A 16,493-nucleotide genomic window follows, 5' to 3' on the forward strand; every position below is an offset into this window, starting at 1 on the left:
ATGAGGACAGAGAGTTTTGTCTGTTTTGTTTACCACTTTACCCAGCCAGTACCTGGAACAATGCCTAGTGTGAGCTGAGAGCTCAGTAAATACTCGTTGAAATAATGAATGAAAGATAAAGACCAACTAGTGCTTATAAACATAAACCACTTTCTTCCACACATTAAGCAGAATGAGTAACCAATTAGTCTAATGTTTTTTCAAGACTTGCCACTGATATGTTATAGGGCTCAAGATTTTTGTAAGTCACTATTAATTTATTAGATAATGATAGTCTTGGCTTATTTTACAATTGGAGTATTTTAAGTAATAACTATATGGAATTATTTTTTAAGTATGCAATTCTATAATGAAAAGACAATGGTTAAACATCTATTAGAAAAAAAATTTTTTTTCATTTAAAACTTCTCTAGGTTAAGGAGAAATTTCATTTAAACTTTTCTGGAAAAATTATGGGCAATTTAGAAACCATATATTTTCAGAGAAACAGAAGCCATGGTTGGCCTCTCAAGGGATTTTCCTCAAGAACCACCCTCTACATCAACTGGGTACGTGACTCAACACCAACCATCACACAGAAAGAACCCCCTAAGCAGCAGGAATACAAATTCTTATACTGCTATGTAATATTTTTAAATAGAGAAAAAAATCAAACAGGAAATATTTTAGAAGCAAAATAAACAGAGACAAAAACAACAACAACAAACAGTGGTATCATGAAAACAGGACAATTTCACAACATAATCCAGAGTAAAAGATCAGTATAACAACGGATTGCAATTATATAATGGACTTTCGCTGGATACCAAAATGCATTAGAAAGGCCATTTAATTCTCATGCCGCTGTCTGGTCATTTTGATTCCGATTCTACCAGGAAGTAAAATATCTGTGTTTTCTTGCCTTATTCTCTTTACTTCTGTGAATTCCTGAACATTAATAAAAACAAGTTCTCAGTCAGAATTTGATTTCAATCTAGAAGTCTTATTTCTGAAAATCTAGCCTTAGATTTAAAACAGTATTTTCCCTTTCTATACTTTTATTTATTAACTTTTAAGGATCTATATAAAATAAAAATAATGAAAAACTCAAAAGAAAGAAAACATCTTTGAAATCAAAGACTTTTGGAACGGAAGAGGCTTTTCACTTGCACATGAGGAAATGGAGGTCCAAAGGGCTGAGACAGATAACATTTTAGCGGTGGCAGCCGATTTCTAATCAGAAGCCAGGTTTAAGGACTTCCGGTCCTATGCCGTTTGTCCCACACTATATTGTGGGAATGCCACACCAAGAAATTACTAAAAAAGAGAAGAATTATGTTAAGTGGAATTACTTATTATTTGAATCCCAAAAATATCAGATTCCCCTTCTTCTCCAAAGAAAGGTTAAGGCTTTCTCGAAAAGTATGGAATTTGAAGGTTCTCAATACTTATAAGAAAAAAAACATCTTGTAGGGAAGATTTTGCTTGGTAATAAGTATTTAATAACTTAGTAAATAATCAATTAGATTAATTTATTATTTCAGGTATTCTGTACCAGTTCACAAATCCAAGAGACAGTTCCCATATTTGGTTGCAAGAATGCAGTATTTTAGAAAATGTATAGCTTATTTTTGTGTGTTCCTCCTTTATAAATATGCAAAAGCCTATTTCCATTCTTCTAAGTTTACCCTAACTTTATTTTACAGCTCAACATGCCCAGCAAAAGAAATGGTAAAGAAAGCATATAGGACACATTTACAAAATGTAAGTATTTTTGTGTCTAATACAAATTGAAGGTCAGACTAGTGACAGTTTTTGGCACCATAAGTCCAGTTCCCTACAACAAGCATATATCAAACCAGTAAGCAAACAAAAAGCCTGTATAAATGGCTTTGTCTTTATGATTAACTGGCTCACTGATGCATGCCAGGGAGTGCTGCTTTGATTCCAGGTGGTCAGCATATCCCTCTAGTTAATGGCATCCAGAGGGAAATGGCGCTCCTCTCTGGCTGTCTGATTCTTTACTGCCTGCCTGAGCTGCCTGCCTTTTGCCCCAGTATGTTAGAGGCTACCTCAGTTACTCACTGCTTGTCCCCAGAATGAGGTTAATTTTTTGTCAAAATCATGACTCCTCTTAATGGTGGAAGAAATATTCTGATTCTAAATTTCTTATTAGAATGAAGGGGTAGGGAAAATGTTCCTACACCAACACTCCCTAACCCCCTGCCGTCATCCTCATTCTCCCGTAGACATCCAAACATCCATTCACACTCAGTGGATATTTATCAAAGATGTTTCTGGGTCCTAGATGCTAGCAGTAAGCAAGATTGATTCAGTTCATGCTCTCATAGCACTCACAATCTGGGGGTGGTTTGGAGAGGGAGTACAGAAAAGAGACATTCAACAAATATTATAGGAAATGTTCAACAGTTGGGATACGTGTCACGGAAAAGTAAAAGAAGCTATCAGAGCTTGTAAAGGTGAGTGTAACTTAATGTAGGTGAACAGGGAATCCTTGCCCATGGAAGCAGCATTTAAACTGAGAAATGAATAGGAATTGGCCAGGGAAGGGGAATAGTGGTGGTGAAGAGTCCCAGGCAGTGGAAAGAGCCAGCAGAAAGAAACTCTGAGACATGAAGGAGCTAGGTAAGCAGAGGGAAGAGAGAAAAGGCTGAAGAAGGCCTAAGCCAGACCATTCAGGGAGTTATAGGTCATGGTAGAGTTTGGACTTTATTATAAGTTTTTACAGGGCTCTGGGGAAAGAGATGACACAAGTATGTTTTTTGTTTGTTTGTTTGTTTGTTTTTGTGGTATGCGGGCCTCCCTCTGCTGCGGCCTCTCCCGTTGCGGAGCACAGGCTCCGGACGCGCAGGCTCAGCGGCCATGGCTCACGGGCCCAGCCGCTCCGCGGCATGTGGGATCTTCCCGGACCGGGGCGCAAACCCGGTTCCCCTGCATCGGCAGGCGGACGCGCAACCACTGCGCCACCAGGGAAGCCCCCACAAGTATGTTTTTAAAAGATCAGTTTGACCACTCTGCGGAGAATGAGTTAGTGGAGATAACCAAGAAAATGTATGGCACTAGCAGCTAGAAAGGTGTCTGTTATGGACTGAATGTTTGTGCCCCGCATACCCAAATTCATATGTTGAAGCCTTCATCCCCAAGGTGATGGTATTTGGAGGTGGGAACTTTGGGGGGTAATTAGGTTTGAATGAGGTCATGACGGTGAAGCCCCTATGATGGGATTAGTGTCCTTATTAGAAGAGGAAGAGTGAGAGATATCGCTGTCACAGTGAGACACAGTGAGAAGGTGGCTGTCTGCAAGCCAGGAAGAGGGCTCTCACCAGGAACTGAATCTGCCAGCACCTTGATCTTGGACTTCCCAGATCTCATAACTGCTAGAAATATTTGTCTGTTGTTTAAGCGACCCAGTCCACGGTATTTTGTTATAGCAGCCAGATCTAACTAACACAGTGTCTGAGTGGTCCAGGTGCTGGGCTAAGGTGGTAGTGGTAAAGACAAAGAGCAGTAGACAGATTGAGAAGTATCCTTGGAGACAGAATTGACAGTACTTGGTGACTGGTTGGACAAAGGGGCTAAGAAATAGGTAGATGTAAAGGATGATTCCTAGGTTGATGATTCCTAGGTTCCTGACAAGAGCAACTAGGAGGATGGTGGGACTATTTAATGAGGTAGGAAACATTGGAGGAGGAAAAGATTTGGCACCATAAGTTCAGTAATAGACATGTCCAATTTTGGATGTCTGTGTACTAGCTATCTGGAAATACTAAGGATGCAGTTAGATATATGGGTCTGGAACTAAGAGAGACCTGAATGAAGACATAAATTCAGAAGTTATGAACATGCATTTAATAATTGAAAGGATGGATGTGTATGAGATTCCTGAGAGAGTATTGAGAGATAAGAAGAGAAGAGGAGGGAAAGGAAGGGAAGAGGGCCTACGACTGGCCACAGATCCATACAACAAGCATACATCAACATATATCAAATCAATGAATAAACAAAACATGTATATAAATGGCTTTGTCTTTATGATTAAACTGGCTCGCTGATGTGTGTTAGTGAGTACTGCTTTGATTCCAGGTGGTTTAGCATATCCCTCTGGTTAATGGACTAGGTCCTAAGAGGAGGAAAAGCAAACAGGGGAGACTAGAAAGAGGAACCAGAGAAATAATAGAAAAGACAGGAGACCATGGGGTCCAAAAGACAAGGAAGTAATTTTTTTGGAAGAAGATGGGAGTGGTCTATTATGGCAAATAAGATGTGTTGTCTGTTAGATTTAGCAGCCTGAAGGTCACTACCGATCCTACCAAGAAAAGTTTGGTAGTTGGTAGAATTAGAAGCAGATTATCATGAGCTGAGGACTGTTATATGAAAAGAATAAAGAATGAGTAAACTGTTTCTAAAAGCTTAGTTATAAAAAAAAAAAGTGGGGTAGGGGGAGGGACCGATGGAGTGGTAGGTGAATGTAAGGGAGGATTTTCTTAATATGGTACATATTTGAACATGTTTGAATTCCCAGAAGTTCTCTTCAAAAAAAAAAAAATGTAACTCCATTGGGCATAATAATTAATTTTCTCCCAAATATTTTTCACTCATGTTATTCGGTGGGTCAGGAGATCTAATATCACTTAAAACTTTTGATTGAACTTGACAAAAAAAATCTGGCTTCAGCTAAAAATTGGGGTGGGGGTGGGGTGGGGAGGGGAAAATTTATCACCTTATGTAATTAAAAAGTCCATGGTTGGGGATGACTTAGGACATGGTGATATTTAGATGCTCAAATGATCAAGCAGGAACCAATTTTCCCCATCTCTCAGCTTTACTGTCATTCACTTATTCATTTGAAAATATTCATTGAAAAGCTACTATGTCTATTTTAAACACTGGAGATACAATGATACAAAAAACAAACCCACTTTTCACTACTTCTTTTCAGCATTTTACTGGAGGTTCTAGCCAGTGCAATAAGTTAAGAAAAAGAAGTTTTAACAGTATAACAACTGGGAATAAATAAAACTGTTATTATATTTATGTAATATAACTGTGTATTTAGGAAATCTCAATGAATCTACAGATATATTACTTGAATTAATTAGCCAGTAAGGTTGCTGGATACGAGTTGTGGGAGGTAGAATTCTAAGTTGTCCCTCAAGATTCTGGTCCCCTGGTGTACATACCCTATGACATTCTCTCCCCTAAAGTGTGGGTGGACCCATGAATGAGATTTCACTCACATGATTAGTTTATCATGTATGGCAAAGGTGAAGAAATTTTGAAGATGTAATTAAGACCAGTTGAACTTGAGGTAATCAAAAGGGAGATCATCCTAGTGGCCCTACCTAATCAGGTGAGCCCTTTTAAAAGAGTTTAGAGGTCAAAGATGTCAGAAATCAGACATATTTGAAACAAGAGAAATGGTATCCTGCAGGCCTTGAAGAAATAGAATGCCATACTCCAGAGAGGACTACATGGCAGGAAACTGCAGTGGCCTCTAGGAACTAAGAGTGGCTGCTAAATGACAGCCAGCATAAAAGAGGAACCTCAGTCCTACAACCGCAAGGAACTGAATTGCAGCAATAATCAGTGAGCTTGGAAGAGGACTCTCAGCCTGAGGTGAGATCATAGGCATGGCTGACACCTTGATTTCAGCCTAGTGACACTATGAGCAGATGACCTAGCTAACTCATATCCAGACTACTGACTCATGAAAACAGTGAGAGAATAACTTTATTTTTTAAGATGCTAGGTTTGTGATAATTTGTTATGCAACTATGGAAAACCGATATAGAAGGTCAACATGCAAAATTCAATTATTTTTCTATATAACAGCAACAAACAGAAAAAAAAATTAAATTGTTACCATTTATAATTGCATGGAAGTATCAAATAGCTAGGAATAAATCTAATTAAAGAATGCAAGACTTATCTGCACAGAAAACTATAGAACTTATGGAGGGAAACTGAAGACAACCTAAATAAATGGAAATATGTGCATTGTTCATGGATTCAAATTTCAATGTTGTAAATATGTCAATCTCTCTAAATTAATTTATAGATTCAATGCAATCCCAATAAAATCCTAAAAGATTTATTTGTGGAAAATAGCAACCTGACTCTAAAATGTATATGGAAATGCAAAGAGCCAAGAATAGCCAAAACACTCAAGAAGAAGAGCAAGATAGGAGGACATACTTTACCAGTTACCAAGGTTTACTATAAAACCACAATGTAATATGGCATGGTATTAGGGTAGCAACTAAAGATAAAAAATTCTTAAACCTCTTACAAATCAAAAAAGAAAAGACAAGTAACTCAATAGAAAAATGGGCCAGGCAGTTGAACAGGCACTTCACAGAAAAGGATATCCAAATGGCCACATGAAAAGGTATTTAAACTCATTAGTCATGAGGAAAATGTAATATGATATACTATACTACACATCCACACTTAAAAGACTGAAAATACCAAATGTTGCTGAGGATGTGGAGGAACAGGTACATAACAGGGTGAATTCGTGCGATCACTTTGTTATTTTAATTAAAAAAAATTTTTTATGGTACGATCATTTTGGAATGTAATTTGGCGACATCTTCTAAAGTTGAACATATATACACTCGTGTACACTCTATGACCTAGCAATTCTATTCTTAGGAATATATCTGATAAAAATGCATGTATATGTTCATCAAAGGCATTTATAATAATGTTGAGTAACAGAAGCCATACACACAAGAATGAATACTATACTTCTATTTACACAAAGTTGGAAAACTCAAAACTATGGTGTTAATAGTCAAGAGGAGAGAGGGGGTAGTGACTGGGAGGAGTATGAGGCGGGTAATGATCTATTTCTTGATCTGGGTGGTAGTTAAATATATGTATTCACTTTGTAATAATGTTTTACTCAAATTAGTTTTGTGTGTTTTTTTCTGTATGTGAATGATGTATCAATAAAAAGATTTTAAAACAGTGCCAAGCTTCCTGCCCTCATGGACTTTATATTCTTCTGTGAGGATCCCTGCTCTCCTCTGTGTTGGTGGCTTCGATCTCAGGCTTCAAGTGGTGGGAAGAGGTAGGAAGATAGCTCCCAGCAGCTCCTCGTCTACAACTTCCCACGTTCAAACCAGAAGCCAAGGTAGGCTTCTCTGCTGAGTCTTACAGGCTCAGCAAAAGTTCCAGGTTGCCTCTCTCTGGCCCTGATTGAGGGATGCTCCGATCCCAGTCACTGAGGCCAGTGTGAGGTTCTTAACTGAGAGGCCTGAATCACAGCAAACCCTAAAACCAGAATGAAATAGAGTCAACTTCACCAGAACACATAAAATAAGAATGAGGAAAGATGTGGTTCTCCAAAAAAAAAAGAAAAACGAAACAAAACAAAACAAAAAACAAAACTGGGGGGCTTCCCTGGTGGCGCAGTGGTTGAGAGTCCGCCTGCCGGTGCAGGGGACGCGGGTTCGTGCCCCGGTCCGGAAGGATCCCACATGCCGCGGAGCGGCCGGGCCCGTGGGCCATGGCTGCTGAGCCTGCGCGTCCGGGGCCTGTGCTCCGCAACGGGAGAGGCCACAACGGTGAGAGGCCCGCGTACCGCAAAAAAAAAAAAAAAAAAAAAAAAAACAACTGGGACCCCATTTCAGAAAAGGAAGTAAATGTGGGCTGAAAACCCAGGAGAAGTGTACCACGGGTCTCCTGCAAGTGAAAAACCAGATTTGCCAATTCATATTAGGTCAACTTCCCTTTAATCTCTTTCATTTACCACACATATTTCAGGGATTTGTTTTGCTTACTTCTTCCACTACTAACATGATTGCAAATAGACTCTTCTTCCCTTCCATTAGCTGAGAAGTAGGGTACTCCCTGTTTCTATGGCTTTGAGACAAGCCGAAAACAATCAACCAAACAAAAATTAACAACAAAAATCCGGCGCGTCCGGGGCCTGTGCTCCGCAACGGGAGAGGCCACAACGGTGAGAGGCCCGCGTACCGCAAAAAAAAAAAAAAAAAAAAAAAAAAAACAACTGGGACCCCATTTCAGAAAAGGAAGTAAATGTGGGCTGAAAACCCAGGAGAAGTGTACCACGGGTCTCCTGCAAGTGAAAAACCAGATTTGCCAATTCATATTAGGTCAACTTCCCTTTAATCTCTTTCATTTACCACACATATTTCAGGGATTTGTTTTGCTTACTTCTTCCACTACTAACATGATTGCAAATAGACTCTTCTTCCCTTCCATTAGCTGAGAAGTAGGGTACTCCCTGTTTCTATGGCTTTGAGACAAGCCGAAAACAATCAACCAAACAAAAATTAACAACAAAAATCCGTTTAGAGTTTTAAATATCTGTGTCTGCTAGAAACTACAATGGTTAATAAAAAATAATCAGACCTTGGAAAATAAGTTCTATTTCCACTCACCTTCAGAGGCTCCTTTCAGGTGCCTCAGGGGATACCTTCTCTGGTAAGCTTTCTTTACCATCTCCTTCCCTGATCTGAGTTACTCAGCTCCTCTGACTGCCTGCTTACACTGTACTGTAATTTCCTGTTTTCTTATCTGTCTTACCCATTGCCTCATGTGTTCCTTGAGGACAGGCTTTGGCCTATATCGCTGTATCACCAGTACAAAGCTCACTGTCTGGGACATACACGATGGAGGGTCAATAAATATTTTCCAAATGAATGAGTGCTTCATATCCCACTTGCATTTAATTCTGGTAACAGCCTGTGAGATAGAGATTATTAGCCTGAGGCTTGGAGGCGTAAGGTAGGTGACTTGCCCAAAATCACACACAGGTAAGTGGAGTCAGGATTTGAGCTTGGGTCTATCTGATGCCAAAGTCTGGGCTCTTGGCTACGGTCTTGGTCAAAAATGTTCATTTATTTGGAATAAGGTTCAAACTCTAGCTTGCAAAAGTTGTCCATAATCGGATCCTATCTGCCTTTCTAAGCCTTTCTGTCATTCACCTTCACGTATCTTTCCTCATAGCCCCTGAACAGACTTGGGTTTTCCTGCCTCTGTTTTTGCTAGGCTCTGCCAACTCTGCCTACTAATCTTATCCCTTCTTCAGGGATCAGCTCAGATGTCATCTCTTTGATGAAATGTTCCCTTATCATTTAGCCAGAAGTAACATCCTCCTCTTCTCAATTTTCATATCCTTTATTTCCTGAGCCATGGACGTGGCATTTATGACACACTAGTGTCCTGTTCAAGCTATTAGCAGACCTCTTAGTTTCCATATTAGACTATTGCTCCATGGCCTGTCCCTCTATGGCCCCTCGTACAGTGACTTGCACATGGTAGACTTTAAAAATGCTGGATGGGGCTTCCCTGGTGGTGCAGTGGTTGTGAATCCACCTACCGATGCAGGGGACACGGGTTCGTGCCCTGGTCCAGGAAGATCCCACATGCCGGGGAGTGGCTGGGCCCGTGAGCCATGGCCACTGAGCCTGTGTGTCCGGAGCCTATGCTCCGCAACGGGAAAGGCCACAACAGTGAGAGGCCCGCGTACCACAAAAAAAAAAAAAAAAAAAATGCTGGATGAATTAATGGTGGCAATGGTGACTTTTTGGTATGCCACCCATCTCCCTCCCTGTCTAGGGCTTATGACTGTGCAAATCATTGTTAAATCTGCCTCATATCTCATATCCTCCTCATATTCCATAGTCTGTGCTCTCTTAGGACTCAAAGGGATCTTCTGCATTCAGAACCACCAGCTCTTAAGTTGGCAAATTGAAGTATAGAAGGGGTTTTTTTAGCTGTCAACAACGTGGTTTCACAAATAGTTTGGTGACATGGCTTTGTGAATAATACATCTTTTTTTTTTTTTAGTTTAGAAGGCCTAGTGACTGTGAGAGGAAAAAATAAGGGAGTTTATTCTAGGTGTTTCTAGAGCTGAGGTAATTTGGTCTGTTAACAGTAAAACCTGAAGTTAACCAGAATCCAATTAACTAGCAGTAATTGGCACCTCCAACGACACACACACACACACACACACACACACACACACACGCACGCACACGCGCGTGCGCCAGAAGAGGGAGAGAGAAAGAGAGGATTTGCCCTTAGGAGAAAGAAACAAATGACAAGAACAACACAATATTATCAGGTGCACTCAAAACAACCACTAGCAGCATGTGCCCTCCTCTCTCAAAACATCGTTTACAGAAGTGAAGCAACTCAAACTTCTGAATCATGCAACATGATAGAAAGATAGAAGGGTTTACCAGAAAATTCATTTAACTAGCACATGTCATTTCCCACAAATTGTGGTTAAGCAGTGTTATATCTTAAGACTATAGTGAGCTGCCTACGAGTTGTGGGCAAATGTAATTCCTTAAAAAAAAAAAAACAACTTTGCAAACTTGTTGAAGGGAAGAATTATAGCAACTAAACTAACTAGAAATGTAAGCCATTTTCCAAAAGAAACCAGAATCCTCAATGTACAGCTGGAGCAGATTCTGGAGTGCCTTGTTTTCTGCTAAATGATCAGGTTTCAAGTTTTACTGCAGCAACTGACTCAAAGTGATTACTTAGCCTGCAAAAGAGAAGAGTGTAAAGGAACATGACTGAGGTACTGAAAACTGCAATTAAAGAGGGCACATGAAACTTGATCTGTTCCTCCTTTAAATCTGGTTGAACAATACAGGGACAAGAACATTTAAAATAAAGTTTAATATTAATGGAAATACTAGAGAAGCAACTAAGATTTCTGGAGACATTTTTAAAGGCATAGTATTTATAATGGCAAAGGGGGGCATGGAGAAAAAGTCTGAAATAAGATATATTTTTAACTGAGTAATCACACATATTAGCATTTGATGACAAAGTCAACAATGTCAAATTTCAGGTGATTAGAACCCAAGAAATTGGTGGGCTAACCCTGAAGACGCTGCTGGAAGAACACAACAATAGCCATTAAGGTTGGAGGCAAATTAGCATGGTGAGCAAAGTGGCCAGTACATCAGATCTTCAGATGATGGTGATGATGATGAGGAGGAGGAGGAGGAGGAGGAGAACTGGCGTGTTCACAGCTACTTCCCCATTATTTGAAAAAAAAATTTCTTTGAGTTTCTTTTTGTTTTGTTTTTCTCCATTTCTTGGATTACCTTCCCTGCACCTCTTCCTACCTGCCCCACCCCCAACTCTGCATATCCAAATTCTACCTCTTCTTCAAATAAACTTTTAAAAATGCAGTTTATTCCAGAAAGTGATTTCTGAGTTCACTACTAGGAAAAAGCAAGCCTCTCCTCTTTATCCCTCCTCCACACATCTTGTGAGGCACTAGTCATTTGCTGCCTTATAATATGGATACGTATAATGGGGCTTGTTTCCCATACTAGACCTTAAGCATAAGATTCATGATTTATCTCTGTATTCTCTACATTATCACTTCTTTCTTATGTATAGAAAGCAACCAACAAATATTTGTAAATAATTATAAATTTGTGTTTAGTGAATGGAATAGTAGAGATGGAGTTGCACTGATGTAACTTTGTCTTATCCAGATTCTCTTTGACAAATGGCTCATCTTTTCAAAGGCTAAAGATGCAGTTCTTATGACTTCGTGGGCTAAGGATTATCAGTATTAAGAAAACATATGATACACATGTTTTAGAATCTTTATGTGAATTAACTTTATAAATTTAATTATATTTTAATGCCAGAGGGGTTTTGCTATTTAGAGGAACTATGTATAGGATCCTTTGGAAATACTTAGCTCCTCCTAAGTATTTTGCTGTAATTTTAACACATGGAGATAGTTTTTTATTTAAAAAAATATTTATGTACAATAAGTCACTTTTTTGATGCATAGCATTATAAGTTTTGACAAACACATAGAGTCACATAATTAAGACACAGGACCGTGCCATCACTCAAAAAGTTCCCTGATGCTGTCCCCTTGTTAGTCCATCCCCTCACCACAAACCCTTGACAACCACTGACCTGTTCTCTGTCCCTATAGTTTTGCCTTTTCCAGAATGTCATATAAATGGAATCAGATAATATATAGCCTCTTGAGTCTGGCTTCTCTCACTTAGCATAATGCATTTGAGATTCATCCATATTGTTGGCATATCAATAATTTAATTCTTTTAATTGATGAGTTGTATTCCATGATACAGAGGTATTACAGTTGAAGGGTATTTGGGTTATTTCTAGGTTTTGGCTATTATGAATATATCTATTATAAATATTCATATACAAGTCTTTGTGTGAACTATATACTTTTCTCTTGGGTAAATACCTAGGAGTGGGATTATTTGGTCACATGGTAAGTGTGTAACTTCATGAAAACTGCCAAACTGTTTTCCAAAGTTTCTGCAGAATTTTGCTTCCCCATCAACAATATATGAGAATTGCTCTGCACCCTAACCAGAACTTGGTATTATAAGTTTTGTTTTTAGAAACCATTCTAATGAGTGTGTAGTGGTATCTCATTGTAGTTTTAATTTGTATTTCCCTAATAACCAAAGATGTTGTGCATCTTTTCATGTACTTACTTGCTATCCATCCTCTTTTGTTAAAATATCTGTTGAAATCTTTTTTTTCCATTAAAAAATTGGGTTGTTTATTTCATATGGCTTGCCTTTACTTAAATAATTTTTTAAAATCACAAAATTTTGTAGAAAAAGAAAATTAAAATCATCCATGAATCCATAATAGGTGATAACTATTTTTAAATATTGTATATGTACTTCCCATCTATTTTTTTAATGTGGGTTTACCCTGAATTTCCTGGTTGCACCAGCCTAAATATATAAACGAGGTCAGCAAGTAGTAATAAGTCAAATGTAACTCAGGTCCTTTCTATGCCTTGCTCACAAAATGCTTAAGATAGAAGAATGGAGGATTCTTCAATGGAGAAACTAAATAGCCTTAGAAAAAGATATTTTCACATACTGGCTTTAGGTAATTGGCCAATAAGAAGGCTGTTGTACCAACTGATCACCCTAAGAGAAGCCCATCATTTGACCTGTTCCCTTCACCCCAGCAAGTGCTTTCAATTTACTTTTTTAGTTGATCTCTGTCACTTAGAAAAAGAACAGAGACCCAAGAGTCACCCGACAATTAAGAAAAGCCTTGGAATATTACTCAGCCATAAAAAAGAAGGAAATAATGCCATTTGCAGCAACATGGATGGACCTAGAGATTATCATACTAAGTAAGTCAGACAGAGAAAGACAAATATTATATGATATCACTTATATGTGGAATCTTAAAAAATGATACAAATGAACTTATTTACAAAACAGAAACTGACCCAGACTTAGAAAACAAACTTATGGTTACCAAAGGGGAAAGGTGGGGGGAGGTTGGGATTAACATATACACACTACTATACATAAAACAGATAATCAACAAGGACCTACTGTATAGCACAGGGAACTCTACTCAATATTCTGTAATAACCTATACAGGAAAAGAATCTGAAAAAGAATAAAAATATGTATATGTATAACTAAATCACTTTGCTGTACACCTGAAGCTAACACAACATTGTAAATCAACTATACTCCAATATAAAATAAAAATTTAAAAACAAGTCCACAACATCAGAGGTAACAAAGAAAAAAGGAACGTGGAGGAAACAAAGATGATTCAGGATGCAGAAAAAAACCGAAAAAACAAAAAACACCTTTTTTAAAAAAAAGTACTTGAGGGAATTCCCTGGTGGTCCACTGGTTAGGACTCCGTGCTTTCACTGCCAAGGACCTGGGTTCAATCCCTGGTCAGGGAACTAAGATCCCACAAGCCATGTAGCACAGCCAAAAAAAAAAAAGGATATTAAAACTAAAAATACGATCACTGAAAAAGTCCCAAAGAAGATCAAGAGGAGAGTATTGAAGACGAAGAAGACAAGGAGATAGAAAGTAGGGGAAAAATGTAAGAGACTTTAAAAATCAAACAGAAATTCCATTGTTTAGCTAGTTAGAGTTCCAGAGAGCACAGGACAAAAATAAAGGAGAAAAAATTATAAATGAAATCCTAGAAACTGTATCTGATGTAAAGAACATAATTGTCAGGTGAAATACCCAGCCCAATGATTGAAAAAAGGCCTGTAACAAGGACATGATGATAAAATATTAGTACACTGAGCATAAAGATCATTAAGACCTTCTAAAGAGGGGAAAGATGATTGTATCAAAAGGAAGAACAATAACTTCAGCCTTCTCAATAATATCACTCAATTCTAGAAGACAATGGACTATTATCTTCAACATTCTGAAGTGAAATTATGTTTAGCTAAGAATTTTATATCCAACCAATACAGTGTGAGGGTAGAATAAAGACATTTTCAGAGATTCAGATCTCAAAAATTTATGTCTTATGTATCCTTTCTAGGGAAATTACTATTTCAGAAATATAAGAGAGTCAACCAAGAAAGATGACAAGGGGCCCAGGAAATGGGAAAGCTAACCCAGAGGATGGTGAGAGAAGTCCTAGAATGCTAGAATGACAACCATGCCTCAAAGCCTAGGGCTCACTCAGTCCTGATTAGATCAAGAAGACAGATTTTTTTTTTTTTTTGAGAAAAAAAGTGGAACTGATTGACTGATGGTTCTGTGTTTGGAGGCTTGGAAAAAATATATTTCTAGCCTTTTGAGACTTGAAAATATATATAGTCGTAATTATGTAAGTTCTGACTACTGGCTTAAAATATTTTTGCCTTGTGACATTTTTGCCAAAAAGTCTTGCCATGTGACATTTAAAGATTATGATAGGGCTTCCCTGGTGGCACAGTGGTTGAGAATCTGCCTGCCAATGAAGGGGACACGGGTTCGAGACCTGGTCTGGGAAGATCCCACATGCCACGGGGCAACTGGGCCCGTGAGCCACAACTACTGAGCCTGCGCGTCTGGAGCCTGTGCTCTGCAACAAGAGAGGCCGTGACAGTGAGAGGCCCGTGCACCACGATGAAGAGTGGCCCCCGCTCACCACAACTAGAGAAAGCCCTCGCACAGAAACGAAGACTCAACACAGCCAAAAATATATAAATAAAAATAAATTTAAAAAAAAAGTTTATGATAAATCTAGAGTGGGAGGAGGTGGGGAAGGGAAGTGGAGGTGGAGGTGGAGTAAAAGGGCTAAATCCTCAACCACCATAACAGGATGTCAATAGACAATGTCTTAAATTGATAAATTGGCAGCCTCTCAACAGCAGTATGGATAAGAGATGGAGCAGAGGTCCAACTGTATCCCCACATAAGTCTTCTAGAATAATTTATATTTTTAGAACCATGTGCACATATTACTTTGATGAAAAAACACAAAAATTAAGTAAAAATATTTGCATACACTCTTCAGATAGAATTGAAGTTGATGTTTCAAAAGGCCTTACACTTTTTAGGTATTTGCTATATACTTTAAAATTGTCTTCTAGAAGTTATCAGTTTTATTGCCACCAGCATGTATAACTAGTATCCATTTCCCTACCTCTTTGCCAATCTATATTATTTTTTTTCAAATCTTTGCCAGTTGGATAGGGGAGAAAAAGTTTCTAACCATTATTTGAAATACATTTTCTTTAATGGGTCCTACTTACAGCTGAGGCTAAGTGGCATTCTGTCAGTTTGCTTCCTGTTAAATTCCTGGATTGCTACTTGATGAAATTGCTAATCTTCTATCTGAGTAAATGTCTTAACATCTAGACCTAGAGCTAGACAGACTGCAAAAATTGCCTTAACTGTGAAGTAACAGAAAACATATCTCAAACAGAATTATTGATCTGCTTTCCCAAGCAAGTACCTCTTCCTGACTTTCCTACTTCTATTTAAGACCCTAGTAATTTTGGACCCTTTCCTCCATATTTAGTCAGTCATCTAATGAATCAACTCTGACTCTACGTAGACTCTTATACTTGTTTCCTTTTTATCCCCTCTTACCACTCAAATGTTGCTTTTGCTTTCAGAAGAATTTTGATAGATATTTCCAAATTTCCCTTCCAAAAGATTTTATATGAACTTATATTTCCACCAATAGTGTAGCAGAACAACTTTGTCCTTGAACTGTCAACACTTGGTACTAAACTTTTTGATCTTTATCAATCTAATAGGTGAAAAATAGATGATACCTCATTGTTATTTTGATTTGTACTGCTTATGTATGTAGCTAAAATGTATAATTTCTGCCTACATCTCAGTAACCAACATTAGGTCACATAGACAGGCTCAGAGGCAGGGGGCTCACAATGCCAGCATTTCACTATACAGCCTTTACAGTGCAAGGCAGGGAGGAAGGGGGCTGGAATAGATGTTGAAGCCATCGTCATTTTTCTCATATATGACTTTTGGGTTTTATGTCCTTCTCTACCCTAAGATTAAAATTTTGCTCATTTTTTATAACTTTTTATTATAAAACCATTGAAATACACAAAAGTAGAGAGAACAGAATAACGAACTTTCTGGTTTCTATCACACAGCTTAAAAATTATTAACATTTGGGCTTCCCTGGTGGCGCAGTGGTTGCGCGTCCGCCTGCCGATGCGGGGGGGCCGGGTT

At 38.4% G+C, this 16,493-nt stretch overlaps 1 long non-coding RNA gene across 1 annotated transcript in view; it reads right to left on the bottom strand.

Annotated features, from left to right (window-relative positions):
• Positions 1 to 392: 392 nt before the first annotated feature.
• Positions 393 to 16,493, bottom strand: part of LOC129392649 (uncharacterized) — a 30,151-nt gene continuing 14,050 nt past the window's right edge. The window contains exon 3 of the long non-coding RNA XR_008618909.1: positions 393 to 927. This is a non-coding gene — a long non-coding RNA (uncharacterized lncRNA). The remainder of the gene's footprint in view (positions 928 to 16,493) is intronic.

This window comes from Physeter macrocephalus, chromosome 12, assembly GCF_002837175.3.
Source record: "Physeter macrocephalus isolate SW-GA chromosome 12, ASM283717v5, whole genome shotgun sequence".
In the NCBI taxonomy this organism is placed as follows: Eukaryota; Metazoa; Chordata; class Mammalia; order Artiodactyla; family Physeteridae; genus Physeter; species Physeter macrocephalus.